General features: G+C 46.1%; 1 protein-coding gene across 4 annotated transcripts in view; it reads left to right on the top strand.

Annotated features, from left to right (window-relative positions):
* The window catches only part of Exoc2 (exocyst complex component 2), a 143,159-nt gene continuing 120,432 nt past the window's right edge, over positions 1-22,727 (top strand). For all 4 annotated transcript variants that reach the window (XR_001199723.3, XM_003463219.5, XM_063259784.1 and 1 more), the window contains exon 1: positions 1-149. The gene's annotated coding sequence lies outside the window, so the exon portion shown is untranslated. The remainder of the gene's footprint in view (positions 150-22,727) is intronic.

Below are 22,727 nucleotides of genomic sequence, written 5' to 3'. Positions count from 1 at the left end.
TGCTCGGCTACGCGGTGGATCGACGCGCTTGGCGCTCGCAGCGGGCGGAAGTGCGGCACTGCGGTTGGGCGGCTGCGGCTCCGGGCTCAGGCGACGGGGGTCAGCGCCAGGAGATCCTGCTGTGGGCCGCGGCTGGCCGAGGGCTGGAGGTACGTGGGGACTGGAAGGTCCTGGCGGCGGGCCGGCGGGCGGGCGGGGCGGCAGGCGGGGTCCAGGCCGCGGGGCGGGGCCGGACGCGCCCGTGGGCACCTGCCGGTCCGCCTCGGCACTGGGCCTGGCTTGTGCCGGGGAGCGGGAGCGGGCGCGGCGTGGTGCCGAGGGTCGGGGCTGCGAGCTCCGCCCGGCCGAGGCCTACAGCGCCCGAGCCGCGCTGACGCTGCCGCACTGAGGAAGCGCTCGTGGGCGGAAGCGAGTGGTCTTCCCCGGCCCCAGGACGGCCGGCGCCTGCCTGTGCTGTGTTTACGCAGGACGCGTTGCCTCCCTTAAGTGAACGAAACCGCCCGAGTGGGCTGGGGTGCCCGGCGCCCCGGGACGACGCGGATCTGCACCCTACTGCATAATAATGTTTTGCCTATAAAAACTAGTACGTACTTGTCCAGGCTTTGTGTAACTGATTCCTTTAATAACAAAAGAACTGAAAGCCAAAGCTTACCAAGGATCACCTATATGTGAAAAGGTGGTGGTAGGAGAAAGAACGTGTTCTTAGTACCCAGGTGTTCTCTTCTGTTTGAGTAAGTAGAAATTCAATAATTTTAAGCAGGGAAGCAGAGGATACTCTCCGAGTATAACTTGGAACAGCTCTTGGAAATTTTAGAAAAAGAATTTTTTCCGTGTCAAGTGTTTAATTTCCTGTGTTGTATATCGTTTTGAATTCTTGCTTTTCTGCAAGGTGATTGTTACTCTGGTAGGTTAAGTTTGAATTCATTCCACAAATATTTGAAAGCCCATTTTTTGTGAGTCTTACAGAAAAATGAAATTGACTCTGAAAATATTTTCCAAAGGCGGTCTTCTAGTGGAGGACTTGGAACAATTCCTGAGTGTCTCCTAGCAGCAGGATGAGCCTAGGAGGTGTGGATAAGAGTCGTCTCTCACTTTTGTTCCTGTTCTCCAGTTTACTGTTTTTCCTCTTCTCTTTTGAGATGAGCTCAAGTGATCTTCTTGCCTCAGCCTCCTGAATGCTGGAACTCCAGGTGCATTATCACCATGCCAGGCTTCAGCCTACCCATCATAATATAACAAGGGTTCCTAGAACAACACCTGCTGCACAGTGGGTTCTTAAATGTGGATGGGACAGATGAGTTTTAGGCCAGTGTTAGTAGGGAAGACTTTGGAATTGACACTCATGTCTCTGCTGAGCAATGTGGGCTATTGAATGACTCTCACACCCTGCGCAAAATGTGGTTGGAGTGTTCATGTAAATCATGTGCTTTTGAATATGTTTATGTTAACTAGAAAAGTTAGCCATAAAAATACTCAAACTTGTAGTAATTGTAGAGCAATGAATCTTGGGGTTGTGGACACACCCTTAGATATTCTTGGATCTCAGTTTCAGAATGACAATTTGAGGCTTATTTTTTTGCTAAAGTAACTGTTCACTGGCCCTTGGGCTGCCACTGGCTTGCTTTGCAGCACTGGCTGAGTTACTTAGTCTCTTTGGGCCTCAGTTTCCTTTTTTTAGGTATTCAGAAAATAGAATATATAGAACTAGATTATCACTGTTATCTTGAACTGAGTAAATTCACTGTCCACTTAGCACTTAACCCTTAATGGTAGGAACTGTAACTCATTGGTGTTTACATACAAGTCAAATGACCGGGCCCTTGGTGGACAGGAATTAGTTTCAGTCATTTCTCATGAAACCCCTCTCTGCTGTTCCATATAACTGCCACATAATGGTATTCAGATTCCGAAGGAGCATTTTTTGTCTTCTCAATTTAGAGAACTAAATTCTGCTCTTTTTCACTGTTATCTTGAAGAATCCTTCAGGACTTGAGTGTAGGTGCAGCAGGACTTCGGAGGAGGGAAGGATGTGTCAGGGTTGGAACGATGGGAAAAGCTTTGGGGCAGTGGACCATGATGGGAAAGGCCTGTGCCAGTCTGGTTCGCACATGGGGAGCAGTGGCCTCAGGCTAGTGAGGGAAGGAGATGTGGAAGACGAGGCCTTGGAGTCAGGCGGAGGAGTTTGGAACTGATCTGTTAGGCAGTTGTTTATTTGGAACATTGTCTAAGCCAGCAGAAAAGGTTTTTGAACATTCTTTAAATACTATCAGTGGTGTTTAAGCCTGGGGTGGACCATTCAGTTTGGTTTATTTTTGTTTTAGAGCTTAGCAGTTCTTAATATTTTCAGCTCACAGTAAATTTTGGTGCTGATTAAGCAAAACACTGCACCCTGGGACTTGAGGTGCTTGGATTTTAGTGTGTCAGATGTTAGCTGCCCCAGTGGGTCAGGGCACACCCAGAATATTGCTGGGCACCCAGTGAGCACTCAGGGACAAATGTGCAGTGCTACTGCCACTGCTGCTGGTTTTGCTGTCTCTGCAGGGCTGGCCCTAGTCTCCCTGATAAGTTCCAGTGAATCTTCAAAGGCCTTTTCCAGTTTTAAGGTTCTGTGACTTTGGAAGGTGTTTAACTTTCATTGTGTTATAATTTTACTGTAAGACAAGACAGAAGCCTGGGTATTTTCGTTTGGGGTAGTTCCAGTGAAAGCCCCTTGTGAGTGGTACGATGTGTATCAGTGTCAGGGTCTCTGCTGAATTTGAACTCACACCAGGTGGTTTGAATGAGAAGACTGTTGGCAGGGGTGTCGCAGGGCTGGGAAATACGTGAGGATGGTGAAGCTCAAAGAGAAGCCAACAGCACAAAAGATAGTAGGGTTTGTACCTCTATTAACGGGAGTAAGAGAAACATGCTCCCAGAGCAAGTGCCAGCCTCTTAAAATAAAACAAGGGTGCAGGTGTGAACCAAAGGGAGGCACTGGGGCTGTGAGGTCAAGGACACCACCTTCTATATCTCCCACTCCTTACGCTGTCCTCAGATCTAGGCTGTCCTGTCAAAAAACCTGCTCAAGTTCTCTAGAAAAATTGAAGATGGCACTTTCTGATTGGTCCCAGGCACCCAGCTGTGGGAACTGTTCTGTGCTTGTCCTGGAAAGGCCATGATTGACAGGTTGTGCCCACTTGACAAACCCGTGCCACACCCTAATCTCCTGGCTCAACTAGACCTGCTTTTTTCCTCTTCAGGAGAACTCCGTGATTGTTTCTCACTCCTGTGCCAGTCTGATGGGCTGATTCTTAGCCTTGGGTGATCTCAGATCTGCCTGGTCGCTGGAACCAGCTGGGGAAAATCATGGTGTCTCTATTTGTGTCCCTGTAAACCCATGGTCACCAGTCCCATTCAGGCCATGAAGGAATCTTCTAGGGAACGTTTTCTTCACAAGACCTGCTTTTCATCTCTGCAGATTCTGTCTTTGCTCATCCATTCATGTCATCTTAGCAGATGATCATGCCGCCGGTTTTAGTAGTAAGAACCCAAGTGGAATCCCATGGTGTTTCTGTCAAGAAACTTCTTTCCTCTTGCATTTACAAGAGTGGAGATTGTGTTTGTGCTGGGACCCATCTCAGAAGCTGGGCACTGCTCACCTGCTCCTTCCACTTGGAGGATCTTGCTCATTTGTTCCTGTCTTGCTGAGGCACCTTCCTGTGGCCTTCTTATGTGGCCAGAAACTTCCAGCAAGAACAGGGCAAACTAGAAAACAGCTATAGTGAAAAAGCAGAATCCTCTTGGTTTGACATTCCCTATTCAAATTTCTTTCTCTTCTCAGCCCATTTTGCTTTTGAAATATTTATTTACACTCCACTCTATGTCACTTCTCCTACTGCTGTCTGGTTTTGTGCTATGACTCCCCAGAAGGTCAAGGTCATATATGACTGGTTACAAATCTTGTTCTTATATCCTTTAGTGTGCTACCTGGGGCATAGCAAGTGATTAATGAGTACAGGTATTCCGTGTTTACTACCACGTGTTTAACTGCTGATCAGATTTATGACCAAGGTGAGCTGTTCAGACCTCTACTCGGACTTATAGCCTGCATCTGCTCTGATCAGGCTTACCACACTGGAATGTGGGCGGCAGCTGGGTGGCAGTGCAGTCTTGTGGTGGCTTCTATGGTACAGTAGAGTAATTTTTGGTATTGTATGGTGCTGTGGTTTTGTGTTCTATTGTACATGGTAGTACTACATTATTTATGCATGTGAGGCAAAGCCATCACTTTGGAGTTTACTGTGACCATTCCTTTGTTCTGTGATGTACCCACTATACACACCTCCTCATTTTAGCAAGCAGTCTACTTAACAACTTCTTTGTGGGGCTGTAACTTGATTGTCAAATGGGGAGTGCCTGTATTTGTTTTGACTGAAAAAACCTGAGGGTGTTTCCTTTTCGTAACCTCAGTTTATCTGTATCTCTGTGATTGATGAGTTTAGGAGTCTGACACTGTTGTCTTCTGCAGTGCTGATTGACCGTTCTTTGTGTAGATCTCAAATCTTAATAAGCAAAGGTAGAAATGAATTTTATTTGACTGACTTCTTCAGTCTTGTCCAGGTGATTTTTTGGGGGCAGAGGAGAACCAGATGTTTTTTTCCTAAAAAAATTACATTTTCTAAAGTATCAGAAATTAGTATTTTTATCCATTCATGTAGATCTAATAACAAGGGAGAGTTAGGGACCCTGGGTGCAAATTGGGAGTGTTTTTGAATAAACAATGTAAAGTTTTATAGGAAACGACCCTTCCTCCTATTAAAGTAGTGTGTCTTCTTTGGGGCTTCTACAGTTGTTTTGTGGGAATTGGACAAGTGTGGGAGCTGAGTTTGCGCTGGCCTGTTCACTTTACATCAGTGTCCTTGGCCAGCGTTAGGGGAGCAGGTTCTTTTAGCTCTCCGGCTGTGCTGAGCAGAGAGGTCCTCCTCGGAGAGGGTGAGGCTTTCTAGCTCCCGGGAATGAGGAGACTTCTGGCAGCCCTTCCCATGCAGGAGGAGCCCAGCGCCTGTCTTGGGAGAGCATCGAGGCCCAGTGTGGATGGGGGACCAGTGCGGATGTAGCAGGTAGTCCTGGCAGTGTTGTGGGCTGGCCTCGGGCTCTCCCTCCATCCTGTCCTGTTGTGCTCTGCATCTGGGTCACCTCAGACATAGTCTTTTCCCCTTCATCCCATCTCCTGACCTCACAGTAGGATGGAAGATTTTCTCCACTTAAGGATGAATTCATTAGTTATAATAGATAAAATAGATAAAATGGAGGTGGCACGTATTAGATACATTGTTTACATTACTGGATTTCCCCCAGGGAGGTTGAAATGTAAACAAACACCTGTGCTCTCATTTACACTCACACTCTTCCAGAAGTGTGAGGGAGGGACTGGAAGCAGAGTGTGTCCCCTTCCCCTGCAGATCCTCCTTCTGAGCCCTGTGGCTTCTCTGACAGGGCAGTGTGGGCCTCTGGAGTCTTCCAGTTTCCACAGATGTTTTGTGAATGGTGATTGCATTGGAGCGGAGGAGGAAGATGGATAACTAGGAGAAGTGGGCCACGGAGTCATGACCTTGCCTCTGAAACTTGTCCCACCCTGTCAAATGTGTGGCAGCCCTGATCTAAGTTGACCTTGATCCTAGGGTTCAGAGGATGGAGGAAGGGCACTGGCTTTCTGAGTTCTTGCAGGGGCCTAGAGCAGCCTGATAGGCACAGGTCCATCCCGGGAGGTTCTAGGGGTATGACCTGTAGACCTCTTGTCCTGGACAGCTGCAGAGCCTGTGGGTCCAGGATGTGTGCTTCAGGTGGTGGCAGAGCCTCTGGGCAGAGCTGAGCTGGGCCTGAGAGTCCTCTTGCCTTTCCATTTCCTTCCCTGTTGCAGATCCTGGTTGTCCAAGGAGCCAGGAGATGGGTGTGGTCTTTCAGGAGGCTTTGGCATTTGCCAGGCAGTGTTTGGGAAATGATTCCTGTTTTATAGAGTATCTATGCAGAAAATGGCATTAATATCATGAGGTTTCTTTCTGAGTTTATGGAACCAGAACTTAAATTTTCCCTGTTGCCGAACCAAACCTCTTATTTTATTCAGACCTCTTGTCTGCTATTGAAATCAAAATTCTGCTTTACCGAATATTAAAAGCTATCTCTTATGATTCTAAAAACTCTTTCCTGATTGTGTCATTTTCTGATTTTTCCATCTCAATAGTGCCGCTAATTAACATTTCTATATACTTTTAATCTGAAGTTTAGTAAAAAATAAAAGTGCACTGCCCTTTATTCTACCAATAAATATTTTGGAAAAGTAATATGGTAAGGGAAAATTATAAAATTAAAATTAAAATTTTCTGATCTCTTGCAGAAATATTCAAATTCATCCTTGTGTGTTTCTTCAAAGAAAAAGAGGCGATGTCTAAAGCTAAGATAAATCTGAAGACTATTGAAGTATGCATTATAAATTATAAGGAAACGTGGCCTTCTATCTTTATTTTAATGAAGTGCTCTTGTAATAGTAATTTTCTCTTCTGTCCTGTGATGGATAGGAGGTCAATTGATGTTAAATGGATGCTTTGTTAATCCTTCATCAGCTACTAAATTGGTGGGGGAGTCGGGGTCAGGGTTGTCCAAGGTCATGACCAGTGTGTTTGCTCAGGGGGTTTACAGGTCCTGATCCCCACTCCCTACTCCCCACTCCAGCCCTGTGGAGGCCTCGCCCTGGCCTTCCCACTTCTCCCCTGTGGCTGGCAGTCTGGTCCCTTGCTGCTAGAGTGACAGCTTGTAGCTGCCGCCTGAGAGTTCTGCAGGCTGTGTGGTCTGAGTGTGTGGTCTCAGTGCAGCCAGGCTGCTGGTGGGGTGGAGGAGGGGACCTTGCTGTTTACTTTAATTTATTTCGGATGCCGGGATTGTGCCGGAGGTTTCTCTGCAGCCATTATTCCCAGCCCCAGTCCCTTCCAGCTGTGGGGCAGCCTGCCCCCTGCACAGTTGCCCTCTGGAGCATCTGCCTGTGGGATCCCAGAAATGTTGATGGCACTGCTGTGTGCTGTGATTATTTTGCTTCCACTCTGTTCAGATCCAGCCTTGTAGAAATTTCTTTTGAGATAGAACAGAGAAATGAAGCAGAAATTGTGAGATAAGTGACAAAGCGGGTGTATTTTTACAAAGTGGGAAAGGCATTATATAGAAAATTCGGATCAAGTTAATCGCACTGCGTTCACATAAAAGAATTTGGGAGTTAGACGACATCTGTCATGTTCAGTATTGCGATACAATTAGTGAATTTAAGCTGACAGTTGATTTCTTGACCTTCTTTGGAAAATCCACATGGATTTTGGTATGCTTGTTTGCTGTGGTTGTTGCATTTGTCAGCAGTGATATTGGCTTATTTCATCATAAAGATCTGACAAGTTTGATGAAACTTTGTTTTCATGTCATAGTTACAAATTAGGACAGTACCCCCTCCCCAATTCTTGGCAGTATTTTCTTGATTGTTTTTTCTCCCTCATTCCTGAGCATTTTTCCCTGGACGGTAAGTACTTTGTAGTTAGAATAAACATCTGTAGGCTTTAATACCCCTGGGACCGTAGCAGTGCTTGGCTTTCTCTTTCTGGGCAGCTTTGCTGGCTTGGAGCTGTGTTTTGAATTCCTAGTCCAGGGGGTATTGGAAAGTCTAGGCCACTGGGCTTCCGGGGGTTAGTAGACATAGCTTATCATTATTCCATTGCTTTTGGGGGCTCCTTTGAACAGTATCAGGTTTTCCACCTTTCGTGTCTTGTAAGCATGGTCCCCTTGGGGCTGGGCCTGTCGTAACCCATGGACCCCAGGAGAGGAGTCACCCCTCAGATGCTGTGGTTCATTTGCATGGCTTGATTTTTTTCTGTGGCAGAGTACATACTTAAGAGTATCAGGCAGAGCTTCCTCAGGTCAGGGGACCCTGCATAGTGCGATCAGTGGCCCTCAGTGTCTGTGGTTGTCTTGGCAGTTACCACTGTGGGACAGAGTTACTGGTTTAAAGAATGGTATATGTGACCGAGCACAGGACAGAGGAATGCATCTGAGAGCACATCTAGCTGGCAGATGGCCCAGGAGAGCTGAGGGCTCTGTGGCTGGGGTTCCGGAGGCTCCAGAGTTTTCGGTCTGTGCTGGCAGCGCTGTTCTGTGGGAGGTGGCGCTGGACTGGGTCAGAGCTCAGGAGGAACAGCAGCAACCCTCTGCTCCTCTGGACCTGCCCAATGGCGTCTGTGATGTGGGGCAGGGTACCTCTTGGTGTCAGAAACTCTCTCCTAAGGTAGTGGAATCGCAGGATCTCGTCTCCTGTGCCCCCCCCCCCCCCCAGGGAGGCAGCGGTACACAGCGCTCAGGTGTTGGACTTGCTTGGGGAATCACAGTCTGTATATCTCCCTAAACAGCTATGCCCATGCCCTTGCTCATTGCCACAGGGAAAGCGGTGTAGACACCCACCTAAAAACACGTCTGTGACCCCTGCCCCTGTCCCTCGGGTCCTAGTGCTGTGAGCCATGCAAAGGCGCCTCTGTTCTGTTGCCCTTCTAAATAAATTTAGTAGAAGCATTGGTTGGATCCTGATTCCACCCTGTCAGCTGTGACAGTTTTTAAGACATAGAACTTGGGCTGGATACCGAATCTCTTCATTTGTAGATGAAACCAGAGCCACCACGGGTGACGCAAAGTGCTGTCTAGGGCTGGCTGCCAGTGCCCTGCTGAAGCCCTGTGACACTGTGCTGAGGAAGGCGGCTGATTGTAAAAGATGCCAGAGCTGTCTGTTCTTCTGGTTCCTCTCGTTTATTTGTGCTTAAGGTTTCTACAGAGAGTGAACTGGGAGAATTAGAGGAGCATAGGATCAGGTCCTGGTTTGGATCCCAGCTTTTCCACTTAGTGGGTGTGACTTTTTCTTTTTCTTTTTCTTCGTAGAACTGGGGATTGAACCTAGGCCCTTTGCACTGAGCTGTGTCCCCAGCCTTTAAGTTTTCTTTTGAGACAGAGGCTTGCTAAGTCTCTAACTGGCCCAAACTGGTCTGGACTTGTACTCCTCCTGCCTCAGCCTCCCAGAGTGCTGGGGTTGCAAGTGTGTGCCACCATGCCTGGTTTACCTGTGACTGAGAGGTGATGTCTTCCTATGTTGCCCAGGTTGGGTCCAGACTCCTGAGCTAAAAGGATCCTCCTGCTTCAGCTTCCTGCTCACTAGGATTACAGCTCATACCACTGTGTCCAGCTATGGACTGTGACTTCCTGTGAGCTGTTGGGTCTCTGATAATAAAACCACAGCATTGTGAACTCCTTTGTCCCAGGAGCTTCTCATCTAACTGAGCATTCCCTGTAGCCTTCACTGACTTTTGTGTGTTTACTGGTCTTGCACTATTTACATTGCCTCTCACCTCCTGCAGGTATTTCCTTTACATGTTCTCCTTGCTTGTGGTCTTTGTTCCCCCTCTTCCACCCACTGTCATAGCGCACTTGCAGTTCAGGGAATTCTCAGCCTAGTAATCTGCAGGCAGTTATGTCAGTTATGGCTCACCTCTGATGAGGGTGTTCCTTGTAGTGCAGAAGCCTCAGGGTTGCCCCCGCGTCCGTGTCTACTGTGGGCGCTCCTCCGTGCCCGCCCTGCAGGGAGTACCGCTGCTCTTCCCTGCCCAGCCGTCCTCGGGCTGTCTGCGCTCTGCTTCTCTCTGGCATTTTAAAATGGTTCTGGTTGAGGCTTTTGGGTGCTGTGGATCTCTGTGAGCTGTTTATGTATTGCAACACTACTCATGTTTTGCCGTTCCTAGTATTTTCTCAGATTTCTCTTGGCCGTCTAAGCTGGGTCCTGTCTTGTTTGTGACCCCACAGCCCCGTGACCCTCTATAGGCGGAGAATAGAGTGTGTTCGCTATGGTGATTTTCATTTCTCCTCCCCAGCAGCTGGAGTGGACATTTGCTTCACGTCTTTCTAGGTCTTTTTGGTTTAATTAAAATTGTATTTGTTTTTTAAATACCCAGGAATTCGTTAGCAGTGTAGATATTTGAACTAATATGAACAAGACTATTACACTTTAGATGGTTACAGGGTATTTCTAGGGTTAACACTCAGAAGATATATGGCAAGGAAAAAAGTGGTTTGTTTAGAGTGAAGTTTGCTTACCCTTTGGCTTTGCTGCTGTGTCTCACATTCAGGGTTTAGGTTTTCCCATCTTTGACGTGCAGTGCTGTGATTTTTGGCTTTTTCAGACTGGGTTTCACTGTGCAGTTCAGGCTAGCCTTGCGCTCACTGTGTAGCCCAGGCTGGTCTCACAGTGATCCTCTTGCTTCAGCCTCCCAAATGTTGGGATTACAGATGTGTGTCACATGTCCGCTTTGTGCTGTGGTTTTAAAGAAGCAGTTTCCCTATTTCCCTATTTGCTGGAGAGCCTGGCATGGGCTAGATGGGTCTTTGGCTCAGGGATAATGCGAATTAAAACTGAGGCATTCGGGGGAGTGTCATTCCCCCAAGCCGGGCACTGGGAATTGAACTCAGGTCTTTGCACTGAGCTGTGTCCTCAGCCCTTTTTTATTTTAACATTTGAGAGACAGGATCTTACTAAGCCATTCAGTTGCCCAAGTTGGGCTTGAACTTTCAACCCTCGTACCTCAGCCTCCCAGATGCTAGAACCACATGGGTGTATCACCCATGGCAGGGAAAGGGTTAACTGGAAAGTAAAAAAAGGGAGCTCATCTCTGACAAGGATCTAGCTGGTTGGTTTCTCCTAACCATGGAAAGCAAAAAAAAAGATAGCAAAAGGCTTCAGTTTGAGAAATTGAAAAGGGTCCAGGCCTGACAGGATGGCTTGGCCTGCCCATTTCCAGCGGGGTCGGGGGGAGTGTCCTTCGTCAGCCGTGGTGGGCAGGATTCCATTGCCCACTCAGTCCTGGCTGCAGGGTCCTGGAGGGAGCCCTGGGATGGTGGCTAAGGGCAGCTCAGCCTCAGGAAGTCACAGCTCTCAGCATGTGGAGCACTGCATCAGTATTGAGCACAGCCTGTCCCACAAAGCTGCCTTGTGTCCTGTGGTAGGGTAAATTGAGGCTGATAAAGTTTGCTTTGCCAGCTTTTCCTGAGAAGTTTAAAGGTCATTCAGGAGGCAGAGTGAAGGTCAAGTTTTGCTTTTAGTTACTGGCTTACTTTCCCTATTGCTGAGACAAAATACTCATCCTCCAAAGTTAAGGGAGGAAAGATCTGGTTAGCTCACAGTTTGTAGGGGTTTCAGTTTGTAATTGGCTGACTTCAAAGCAGGGTGGCATTGCAGAGGAGATGGCAGAGTTGATGGCAGGCAGCAAAGCAGCGTACAATGTCACAAGCAACAAGCAGCGATGCTCTTTCTGTCTCTTGTGTCCTATCCAGGCTGCCCAACCCCAAGGCGGTGGTCCTTACACCTAGGGTAGGGCATCCTTAATCTGAGCATCGCAGCATGAATCAGTATCAGCATCGCACCCTCAATCCCAGAGCACACCCCCATGTCAGCCACTCTGAAGAGTCCTGCCCATGGTCGCAGGAGGCTTTGGGGGACATCTGGATACAGGCCATAACACCACTAGTTAAGTACCTTGCCCACCAGTTTAGTTTCTCTTGCTGGGGAAAGCTGTGTGCTGTCATGGTGGCTCAGTGGTCCTGGTGGTCTTCACGGGTGAGTCTCTCTGACTGGCCAGCAGCTGATGTGGCATCACTCACCGTGCTCATGCCCCAGGTGTTCAGCACTTCCGGGAAACTTCTTTTTAAAATTTTATTTTAAAGAGGGTAAAACTAAACAGAACAAAGCAGAGCAGAAGAAAACAATGTAAGTGACACAGAACCAAGACAACAGGAGATCATCACTGTCTATCATGTTATGTCTTGTTTTGTTCTAAATAGCTGTCCATATCTTCACACACAGTAAATTCATACAAAGCAAAATAGGATAGAACTGATCAGAATGGGATGATGAAGGCATTTTAGGTCTTCAAAACCAGACAATAGGAAAATCAACAATGGCTGCTGTAATGTCTCTCGTTCCATTCAAAATAGCTATCCACACCTGCATGCATGTTGAAATTATGGGAAATGGTTTCCCTTTACACACGTGAAGACATGAAGTGCAGGGTATGCCTGTGAGAGAGAGTGGAGAGAGGGCATTAGCACTTCCAATTCAGGTGACCTGAGTTGAGGCTTGGTGTGCCAAGCGCTAGCCACACAGTACCGGGCCAGGTACTTACAGGAGCATCGTGAAGGTTAGAAGTTAGAACCTGGGAATAACATAGAAAATGCTTGGCCATAAGTAATAGGCCCCAGTATGTGAACTGCTCGTGTTACTATTGCTGATCTGTGTTTGCTGAGGGCGAAAGTGGTTATGTGTTGGTTTAATGGATAGTTGGTTCTTTTTCTAATGTTCTTTGCATTGTTTCTCATTTGAATTTTTTTTGTTTTGTTTTGTTCTTGATAGAGTGCTGGGATTGAAGCCAGGACTCACACATGCTGGTGCTCTGTGGCTGAGCCACACCTCCAGCCACATTTATTCTCATGCAGGTTCTTGGATATTATTACCTGTGCAGTACACACAAAGGCTTCAGCCTACTCATCCTGGAGTCAGGGTTCCGGGGAAGTGGTCTCAGTCACTGGGGCCCGTCCTTCCTGGAGAGTCCCAAGTTCAGAAACGAGGGTTACAATAGTGCTCATTTCTTCCAGAATGGAGAAGATGCCTCTTCCTGCACTGTAAAGAAGTCAGGCCAGGTACACTGCATCGCTCTATCCTCTGTCACAAGTTTGCTTTGGATAAATGACCATCAGCACTACTCTGGTCAGATTTCCCCAAAGGACTTTAAGGGTGAGAATTTCTGAGCATGGTAATCCCTTGGTTCATAGAGCACTTCTGTTTGCAAATAATTTAATTCCTAAACAAAAGAATTAGTAAAATACTGCTTCTGTTTACAAACTCCTTATCAGGTGATACTAACACAAACACAGCTATCTTCCCCAAAATCGTAAAACAAATTAAATTCAGAAACCCAGAAACAGAGGTGCCACTATATATTTTGCTTTCTTCCTTCCTCTCTGGACCCTGGCCTTGGGACACTCTTTCTTTGGTGAGAGCGTCCAGGATGGTGGGCTGACACAGCAGGAGGCAACGTCTGTTGAAGAAAGTCAGGTGCTGGAAGTTCCCAAGAGGAGCACCTAGGGCCCGGGTCCTCAGGAGCCAGAGGGAGCCAGTGGGTGCAAGGCCAGAGCCTCTGTGGTGGTGTCCTCAGTAGGAGTGGCTAGACAGCACAGGCTAGCCAAGCGGGCTTAGGATTGAGAGGGCACAGTTTCCAGGAGCGCTGGGCTGTGGGACAGCCTCCAGTTCTCCCTGCTGGGGAATTTCTGGGAGGGCATGGTGTCCCTGACTGCAGGAGCCCGAGAAGGGGACTGTGGACACCAGGTGGGCTGGTTGGCCTGTCGCAGTTTGGCTCTGAGGCGGGTTGTTTACTGTCCTGTCCCACGTCCCCAAGACTCCAAGTTGTTAGAGTATTGTGAAGTATTGGAAATAGAAGGAACATGATTCTTAGCACAGGGACCTAGACTTTGAAATGAGCTTTAGGACTTGGCAGCAGAGATCACAAGAGTGGTGGTTTCTCTTGGTGATGCAAGATGGGTATGTTTGACCTAGAGAAGAGGAAAGGAAAGCATTCCTCACATCTCCCCATTATTATTTTTTGGTGTTGTGACTTGAACTCGACCTCAAGCTTGCCAGGCAGACACTTGTGCTACTAAGCTACATCCCTCCCCACTATTTTTGAAATTGCTGTTATGTTTTGCAGATTTTCTTCCTTTTCATCATGGCCTAGATTCATTTTTACCATTAGTTCTTGAATGTTCACGTCACATTTGTACGAGGTATTTTTTTAAAACAGGATTAAGTGAAGTCTTCTGAGAAAATATAGCCCAGATTCTAGCTAGCTAAGAGAATAAATGAAAATAGAAAAATAGCCTTGCTTCCAAGGCTACACAAATTCTGTCTGTATTTTTTTACAGAATAATCCAGGGAAAGGAAGCAATCATGTCAACAATCTTTAGCATTCATTTGGAACCACTCATTCTGTAATTATTGTGGCAATAAAAAACTCATTTTGACCCTAGAGTTATCTATTTAGTTATAATGATTCAATTTGGCTAATTGCATGTAAATTATGATCCATTTGACATTTTTGCTTAATTTGTGGCTCAGAGTTTGTTAGTTCTGTTACTCCTTGAACCTAGCACAGCAATAGAAAACTTGATTAAAAGTGATGATAGTTCTGAATGTCCCATTTTTGGATTACAAGGTGTTCCAGTTTCCTAGTTGGGATTAAGGAAGTCACAGGGAACAGGCTTTTATAAATACACGTTTGGCCCTCATCTGACGTCACCCCTGCCTGTCTGGAGCCTTGGGAATTAGCCTGGACACACAGTGGAAAGCTGTCCAGCCAGAAGCCAGAGCCTGCTGGTGCGTACTCAGATGGTATCAGGAAGGGCAGAAACTGTCTGTGGTTAGGAGTCTGCAGGGTGATGAGGGGTAAAGCTGTTTCCTGCCGTGGCAGTGTAGATCGGGCACACTGCACTGTCAAGGAGAGGGTGGCGGGGGCACTGGCAGTGTGAGGGTAGGAGTGGCTCTTCTCAGGGGTATGAGCCAGCTTTCTGTTGCTGTGACAAAATACCTGAGAAAAATGAATTAAGAGGGGAAGGGCTTATTTTGGCTCATGGTTGTAGAGGCTTTGGTTTGTGTCTCCTGAGCCTGTGGGAGGCTGCACATTGTGGGTAACAGCGGCTCGGGTCACTGAGGGCCTGTGTCTGAGAGGAAGGGGCAGGGACACATCTTGCAGAGGCTTGCCCAGTGACTGCAGCTCCTAACTGGACCGCCACCTCCTACCTCACTCAGCTGTCAGCCCATAGTGGGTTCTTTCACAGCCCCGGAGCAGAATCTCTTGGGAACCGGTGTTGAGTCCGTTGCTTTAACTGATGCGGGATGTCTGGTTTTCCATAAAACCAAAAGTGTAGTTTGAAGAAACAGAGCAAGAATAAAGAACCCCACTCAGGTATAGTAGAGAGGTGAGTTAGCAAGCCTGGAATTTAAACCAGCTGTGACTTCAGATGAAGGGCATTAACAGAGAAAGTAGACAGCACATAACATGTGAGTAATATAAGCAGAACACATGGAAACTAAAAATTGCTAAAAGAAGTGAAGAATGCCTTTCATAGCTGAAAAAAGTATCTGTGAGTTTGAAGAAATGTTAATTGAAACTTCAAAAAATAACGTAAAGAAAAAGTCTGAAGAAAATGAAACATTACTGAAGAATTGTGGGATGCTTACAAGAAGTGTACATAATGGGAAAACTGGAAGTGAGAAAAAAGCAGAAGAAATATTTAAGTAAATAATGACTAATTCATTTCCAAAGTTAGTGATAAACATCAAACCACATACTGAGGAAACTGTGATAACAGTAGATGGGCAGAGCTCAATACTGCTTAGGCATACGGAATTCAAACTGCTAATAATGACAGAGCCTTGAGAAAAGTTGGGGTAAGGCTTGGGGCACACTTTGCAAGGATCACATGAGGCTTCACTTCAGAAGTGATTCTAGCAAGTAAGTAAAAGCCTGCTGACATGGCTTTCATATCCAGTGCAATTATCCATCAGTTGTGAAAGGGAAATAAAGAGTGTTTCAGACAAATCTGTCTTAGTTACTTGCTCATTGCTGGAACAAAATACCCAGTATCCACAAGTTGAAGGAAGAAGCGTTTATTTTTAGCTCACAGTTTGTGATGGTTTCAGTCCATCAGCAGCTGGCTTTAAGCAAGGCAGCATAGCAGGGAGGCATTGGAGTAGAGAAACAGATTGTGGCAGGACAGGCAGGAATCAGGAAGCAGCGAGCCCCCCTTATCCTTTTATCCCATTCAGGCTGCAAGCCTATTGGTTGGCGCCACCTGCCCCCAGGGTGGGGCTTCATTATCCACAGCTGGAACTGTGCCACACACCATGGATCCAGTCACCTCTTTGGGGTACATCTACACACAAGCCATAAGAAACACTGAGGGAATTTGTTTCTAATAGTATCAAAGAAAGGTCAGTAGTTTTGACATAAAGATAAAGTATTTTTAAAAGTAAAGAATGCCACAAACCATAAACTGGGGGGGATTTATGAGGAGAAAGGTTTAATTTTTCTTACTAGAAATCTTAAGTATGAAGGAACATAAACGCCAGAAAAAGATGCAGAGTCATGAAAGTGGAATCCACACTTGCAGGTTGTGGCCATTTTACCTACTAATAAAACAGATTCCAACATCCACTGCTACTGGTGCAGGGCATATTTACTGGCGGTTTCTGCATGGGAGCTTGGTAATACTGATTTTAAATATAAACCCTTTGGTGTTTTGACTAGGAGCTCCTCCTTGAATTTAACTTGAGGGAATAGTTACATAAATTTGCAAAAATTGGCAGCTACCTGGGAGGCTGAGGTAGCCTCCCAGGGCTACCTCAGGGAAGCCTCCCAGGGAAAACCAAACAGGCATGAAAATGATGTGGATGGAGTTGATTGTGTTTTCCAACCTGGAAGATGCTCTCTGTATATTTTAGGTGTAAAGATCAGGTTGCAAGTGTATTATTTAGTACGTTACACCTTTTAGTAGACACACGTAACTATAGAAGAAGACAGTACTAGTTCATGTACACAAAAGTTACAAGAGGCTCGTTATCTTGGTGCTTCCAGTCATCTTCACGGTGTGTGAAACACTGGGAATTTCTTGCAGTGGAATATCCCTCCCTTGTATAGCAAAAGTGGAGACCTTGGAGCCATTTGTAAGAGAGGCCAGGCAAGAAGGTGAGCCGGCCCAGAGGGGTAGAACCTGCAACCCTGGAACCCAATGCGAGTCCTGCTGAGCCCTGAAGGTGGCAGCCCAGTTGGGTGCACTGCAGGAGAAGGCGCACTGCGGAGTGGGAAGGGTGTGCAGCCTTGAATTTCACCTCCAGTAGGGATTTGGTTGCCACCCTTGCCATGTATTTTGTAGGCCAGGGCTCTGGAGAGCCCTGTATGCACGTGCCCTGGCGTAGTTCCTGCAGCCCCTGGCCCTTCCATAAGTCCTGGCCAAGGCCGGGGCTGTGAGGAGTAAGAGGAGCTGGGGAGAAGCGGTGAGGTGAGGTTCTGGGCCCGGCCTTCAACAGAAGGCTGCCCAGCCCAGGCCCCCCCCCCCCCCCCAGCTGGCTGCAGGCCTGGGCTGAGCACCTGCTGACCTGCAAACATGGAGGGCGTTGCCCAGGGGACTGTATACTCAGAAGCAGGGCGGAAGGCCAGGTCAGTTTGAGCGTGGACACTGTGTAGGATGTATTAAAAGTTATTTGAAAAATTTTACAAATCTCCCAAGGTGTGCCCCATCTGAAAGCGTGATGCAGGCAGGCATGAGGGTGTAATACAAAGCCTCCACAGCATTTTGAGGCAGCAGATAAATCCCACAACAGCCTGGTGCAGTATTTGGAGCAGAATTTGTTCAAAGACAGTCTAGATGTTCTGATACTCCCTTTCAGTGTTGGTAACTAGACTAAACACAGAGCAGTAAGGCTATGAAACACAGCAACAGCACCTTTGATTGTCGTTTGACCTAAGGGACATTTATGAAACTCTGTTGCAAATGCTTATGGAATGAGTTTAACCAGGACAAACCATGTACTGGGCTACAACATAAGAAACAAGGAATTCCAAAGTCTTCACAGAAATTAAGTTAGCAGGAGCAATTCAACATCTGGAAACATCCAAGTATTTGAAAGATAAACTATATTTCTAAATAACAGCCAAGGAAGAAATCAAGAGAAAAATAAAATATTTTGTCTGAATGATTACACAGATGTATAAAAAATGGTGGGCTACCACCAAAGTAGTGCTTTAAAGCTTGTGTGAAAGAAAGATTTAAAGTTAAGGATCTAGAAGGAACTAGAAGAAAAGAGCTGAGGAAACCTAGAGGAGTAGGGAGGTGCGGGAATTGAAGCAGAGTGAACAGAGAAGGTAAAGTAATGTGGTGGTAAGCAGAAAAATAGGACATAAAGTGAGTAGAGAAATGAAGCTAAAGGTTAATCTCCAAAGACGAATAAAATGAAGCCTTAGCAGAACTCTTAACAAGGAAAAGCACACACCTGTTTCTCGAGTGCGGCGTGTGCAGGAGGCATAGCACCTGCTCTGGGCTGTGTGTCCGGGGCTGTCCGGACCGCGTTACCTGATTTCGCAACCTGCTTCTGGTTAAAAACGTACCGCACTTAGGTAGTGTTTTTATGTTTTAAAGAATCAGATGAATAAAATAATTTCTTACCACTTTCAAAAAGAATCTAAGGCTTAGGTAAATAATGTAAATTCTAAAATACTAAAACAATATACATTCAGTTTTATATTCACAGTCATTTGTGGCAGTGAAGAAGGAACAAGGAATAAAGTGAGCGAGCCTGTGTCTCTAGCTTTTTATGGTTGTTTCTGAACAGTTTGGCCACAAACCTGAACCCCATTTCCAGGTAAAAGATTTGAAGGGGTCCGGAAGGATCTCCAGATGGTTTCATAGAAGTCCCGAGGGTTAAGGAAAGGAAGAAAGAGGCCTGCTGTGCCCTGCAGTGAGAACTCACCCAGGTTTTCACATCTTCCTAAAAAGTCATTTTTCCATTTCTCTAGAAGCAGCAAAGGGCAGTCATTGCTGGTTTAAGGACTGAAGGTCGCGGTGGTGCCCCGGGAGTGTCGTGTTTGAGTGACTTCATCAGAGGCACTACTCCTTTGTGTTGCCAGTTTGTTACTGACGGGCTTGATCCGAATCTGAGTCCTCGCTACTTGGGTGACTGGTTCCTTCACTTGCCCATAACCAAGACTGGAAGAAGCCCGTGGAGATGGCAAGTGAAGCCAGGTGTGGTGGTGCACACCTGCAACCCTGGTGCTCTGGCAGAACTCTGGCGGGCTGCAGCCTGGAGACCTGGCCCGGTCCAAACGCCGCAGTACCAAAAAGGAAGCAAGAAGCAAGGGAGGGTGGATGCGTTCGTTTACATCGTGCCGCATGGGGAAGGGCAGCCAGGGTACCCCTCTGTGAACGAACGAAAGCCCTCGAATCCCTAGGAGGGGTGAAACAAAACCAGGCCCAGTGCGTGTGTAGATTGGGTAAAGGTTGGCCCAGGGCCGGAAGCACCGGGCTTCCTTACTGTGAGGCCTGGGGCGGCAGTTGACGTGCTTAGTGTGAGGAAGCTTGGACAACATTTATCTGGGGCATAAGATGAATTTTGGCATCCAGGCACAGAAACATGGGTCTAGTGCACCCACATTTATTCTTCAGAATATTTCTAGTGATGATTTATTAAGTTTTAATTTTATGAGTTTATATTAAACAGTGAGTACTTAACATGAAAAATAACACAAAAATAAAGTATTGAATTTTTAATATTTATTGAGTATAAACCATTAAAATTTTCAACATTAACTTTTTTGTTGTACTAAGTCTAAAAATCGCATAAGTAAATTCTTATATGAACTACAGTTGAAAATAGAGCCCTTTGCAAAAAGAATTTACTTCACTTATACTTTTAAGGTGGTATGCCCACCGGACAATAGCACGTTCCATGTACTTGTATGGCTTACACTGACAACACATACATTCTGCTTTCGGTCTTTTTGTGGGACATATTTGACATGAGGGGGTTCTTAGTATACAGTGTGCAGTTAACAGGAATGTGAGGCATCAAATGAAGTATCAAGTATGTAACGGATGCTTAAAATAGACATCAACATTTTCACATCTGTATACTTGCTTACAAACCAAAAAGTTAACATCAGAAGTAAAGTCTTCCATGAACTACACTGGAAATACTCAAGGAGCTCTCTCGGGGAAGTAAGCTTGGCTTTAAGTGTCATGCCCACGGCAGCTTCACCTGTGACTTCTGCATGTTCGTGCGCTTACCTCACTCTCACTGACAGCTCAGGGGCCTACCTGTCCTTTCCTGGGTCCTGTCCTTGTGTGGTGGTCTTGCCACCTCTCTTCCTGTTTGTCAGGAGCTTCTGACCATATTGTACAGCATGCACTCGGCAGGGCAGTAAGGTGGATACAATGTCAACTATGGGGTGAGTGCTTAGCACAGACACCAGCATTTTCACATCAATTGTGTACACGCTTACAGAACATAAAAGATAACATCGGAAAGAAAAACCTATGCGAACTACATTGTAAGCCCAAAAGTCTACCCCAAAAGTAGTCTTTGTTTTAACTATCACATCCAAGGCAGTCGATAGACATGAGAAATGCCGGTTTCCTGCAGAAGCGTTGCTTGCCCTGATACCGTGTAGGTTTTGTTTTCCTGTACTTTTTTGTAGTGCACAGTTAACAGCTTTTTTGTTTTCCTATTGTTGCAGTAGGCCATTTGACACTGTGTCTGCCTGTTTACCTGTCAGTTCACCACATGCACAGTTCTTCTGCATAGTTCCTTGGGGAGAAATAGTTTGTTTTTCTTCCACTGTAAATGGTCTCTTACCAGCTCCATTTCCAAGCCTCTAAGAAGGTTTCTCCACAATAAAGTTCGCACTACTGTTTACTTTATTAGCTAACAAATTATTTATGCCATGTGTTTAGGGTCATTTGACCAGTGCCTTGTGTTTCAGGTGGCTCCATAGTTGTTGCATAATTCATATCAGCATGCACGGCACCTTTAGTTTTGCTTTAGAAAGTTTACATCTCATGCTTCCGTTTAGTTGGCCCTCTCATGGTGAAATACTGACATCAGCAGTACCAGTTTGTTTTTCTGTGCCATATACACGGCCAGTGTTACATCGTCTGAAATCTAAAGATTGTACTATACAATTCTCTGTTTTGAAATTGCATCATTTCATTTGGAATGTCTGCTTTGCTCTCATGTACAGTTCCTGTGCTGGTGATGGATCTTGTGCCCGGTTAGCAAATGTAATGTCAGCTGGAAACCAATAAACCAAATGTCGAATGTCACATTCCAGTTCATTTGGGAGGTGGGAGCAACAAGTCTGTTCACAACATCATTTGTTTTATTACTATGTAAATAAGGACCTGGGGCTGAGTTCCAGGGTAATGTCTAGATTGAAAGCATAATGTCTTTGCATCCTTAAGGCTATACATTTTTATGCCACATTTTGACCCATAGCTTTTCAGTATGGTGATCAGTTCCTGTGATCACCATAAGGAATCCCTGTTAAGTAGAGCAGGCCTGTGAATGCTTTCACTTCACTTTGGGAGGTATCATAATAAGTCCATGTTTGAGTATGGCTATTGGTGCATGCCGAATGTTAAATTTGCATGTCAACCTTTGTGTATTTCACAGCTTCTTGTAGCATTTTGTCTAATTTTCAGCATCAAGTGGCAGTATGGGCATTCTATCCAATACATTTCACCCCTGTGAAATACAAAATTCATTCTGTGTTTTCAGACCTAGCATTGAGTCATTTCATTGGGTTGCATGGCCATTTCACATTTCTACTAGTCTCATAAATATTCATATTTTGTGTTCTTTGCCATCTAAATCATTCCCTGTGTCTTGCTCCATTTTGCTGTCAGAGGACCTTTGGCTCACATGGCCAACTTTAAGGTCTTCCTCCTCTTCATCATCATCATCATCATCATCGTCGTCATCATCATCATCCCCACACCACTTTTCTGTTTATGAAAACGTATATTACCATAATGGATCATCTTAATCATCCACAGATGAATGATCTGATGATTCACTTTTGACCTCCAAAACTTGCAAATCTGGTTTTTCCTGTGCCATTGTACTGAAGTGGGTTACTTCTACCAGAAAAATCAAAAGAAAACAAATTTTTTAAAACAAATCCTGGCGTGGTGTTGATGTGTTGGACCGTTTGTGATGCTTGAGTAAATATACACAAAGCAAAGTTGCATGGAGCATAAGGTGGTAAAAGTCCCATTTTGCGACTTTTGCACAAATATGCACAGCTTGCCATCCATATCAAGTGAGTGAACACGCAGACTATGTTCCTGTGTCCCTTGGAGAAAGCTACTAAGGTGCACAGCCTGCTGCTGTTGTGCTAACAAACAGATTTGCGGTAGAAAAGTAAGGGATGGGCCCAAACCCTGATTTGCTAAGAGTGGTTTACCCTCTTAGTTATAGTCTGAGGGCAGATGGTCCTCTAGTTTGGTGGAATACTTGGCATGTCAGTATCTGTGGGTCTTTCCCCTTGGACTTTGTGGTATGCATAGGCTGCTTGGCAAAGAGGACCAGCGGCTGTGTTGGCAGTGCTTTGAGAGCCATTCGCTACCTTTTGTATTTGCCAAAGGTTTTCCTGCATCATCTTTACAATAGCCTTCTTGTCAAGACCCCTGTTTCCTGGCCGAGACACAGTATCAGACTGGGTAGAGCATAAAGGAGTGGCTTACTTGAGCTCAGTGTTATAGTCTGTGCCCAGCAAGGTCCAGGCCAGGAAGGACAATCAGAGAGGAGAGGAGTATGGTGGAGGAGGAAGCAGAGAGCCAAGGATGAGCTGGGGAGGGGGGAGGTGCAGTCTTCCGCCAGCCAGGCCCCACCTCTGCTGTAGGTCTGCTGGGTCTGCCCCTGACTCATTCGCCTCCCAGGGCCCGCCTGTGATTTCAGGAAGCCTTTGGGGGACAGTTTTTATCTAAAGCCTAGCATTCATAAAGTGGGTCCTGTGATTATCTTCATTTTACATACCAAAACCCGGAGGTTTAGAGCCATTTCCAAAGTAGAATACTGTGTA

Source organism: Cavia porcellus, unplaced genomic scaffold (genome assembly GCF_034190915.1).
Source record: "Cavia porcellus strain 051 isolate PalLab524CR breed Dunkin Hartley unplaced genomic scaffold, mCavPor4.1 scaffold_13, whole genome shotgun sequence".
In the NCBI taxonomy this organism is placed as follows: Eukaryota; Metazoa; Chordata; class Mammalia; order Rodentia; family Caviidae; genus Cavia; species Cavia porcellus.
This window is presented reverse-complemented; position numbering and strand designations above follow the sequence as displayed.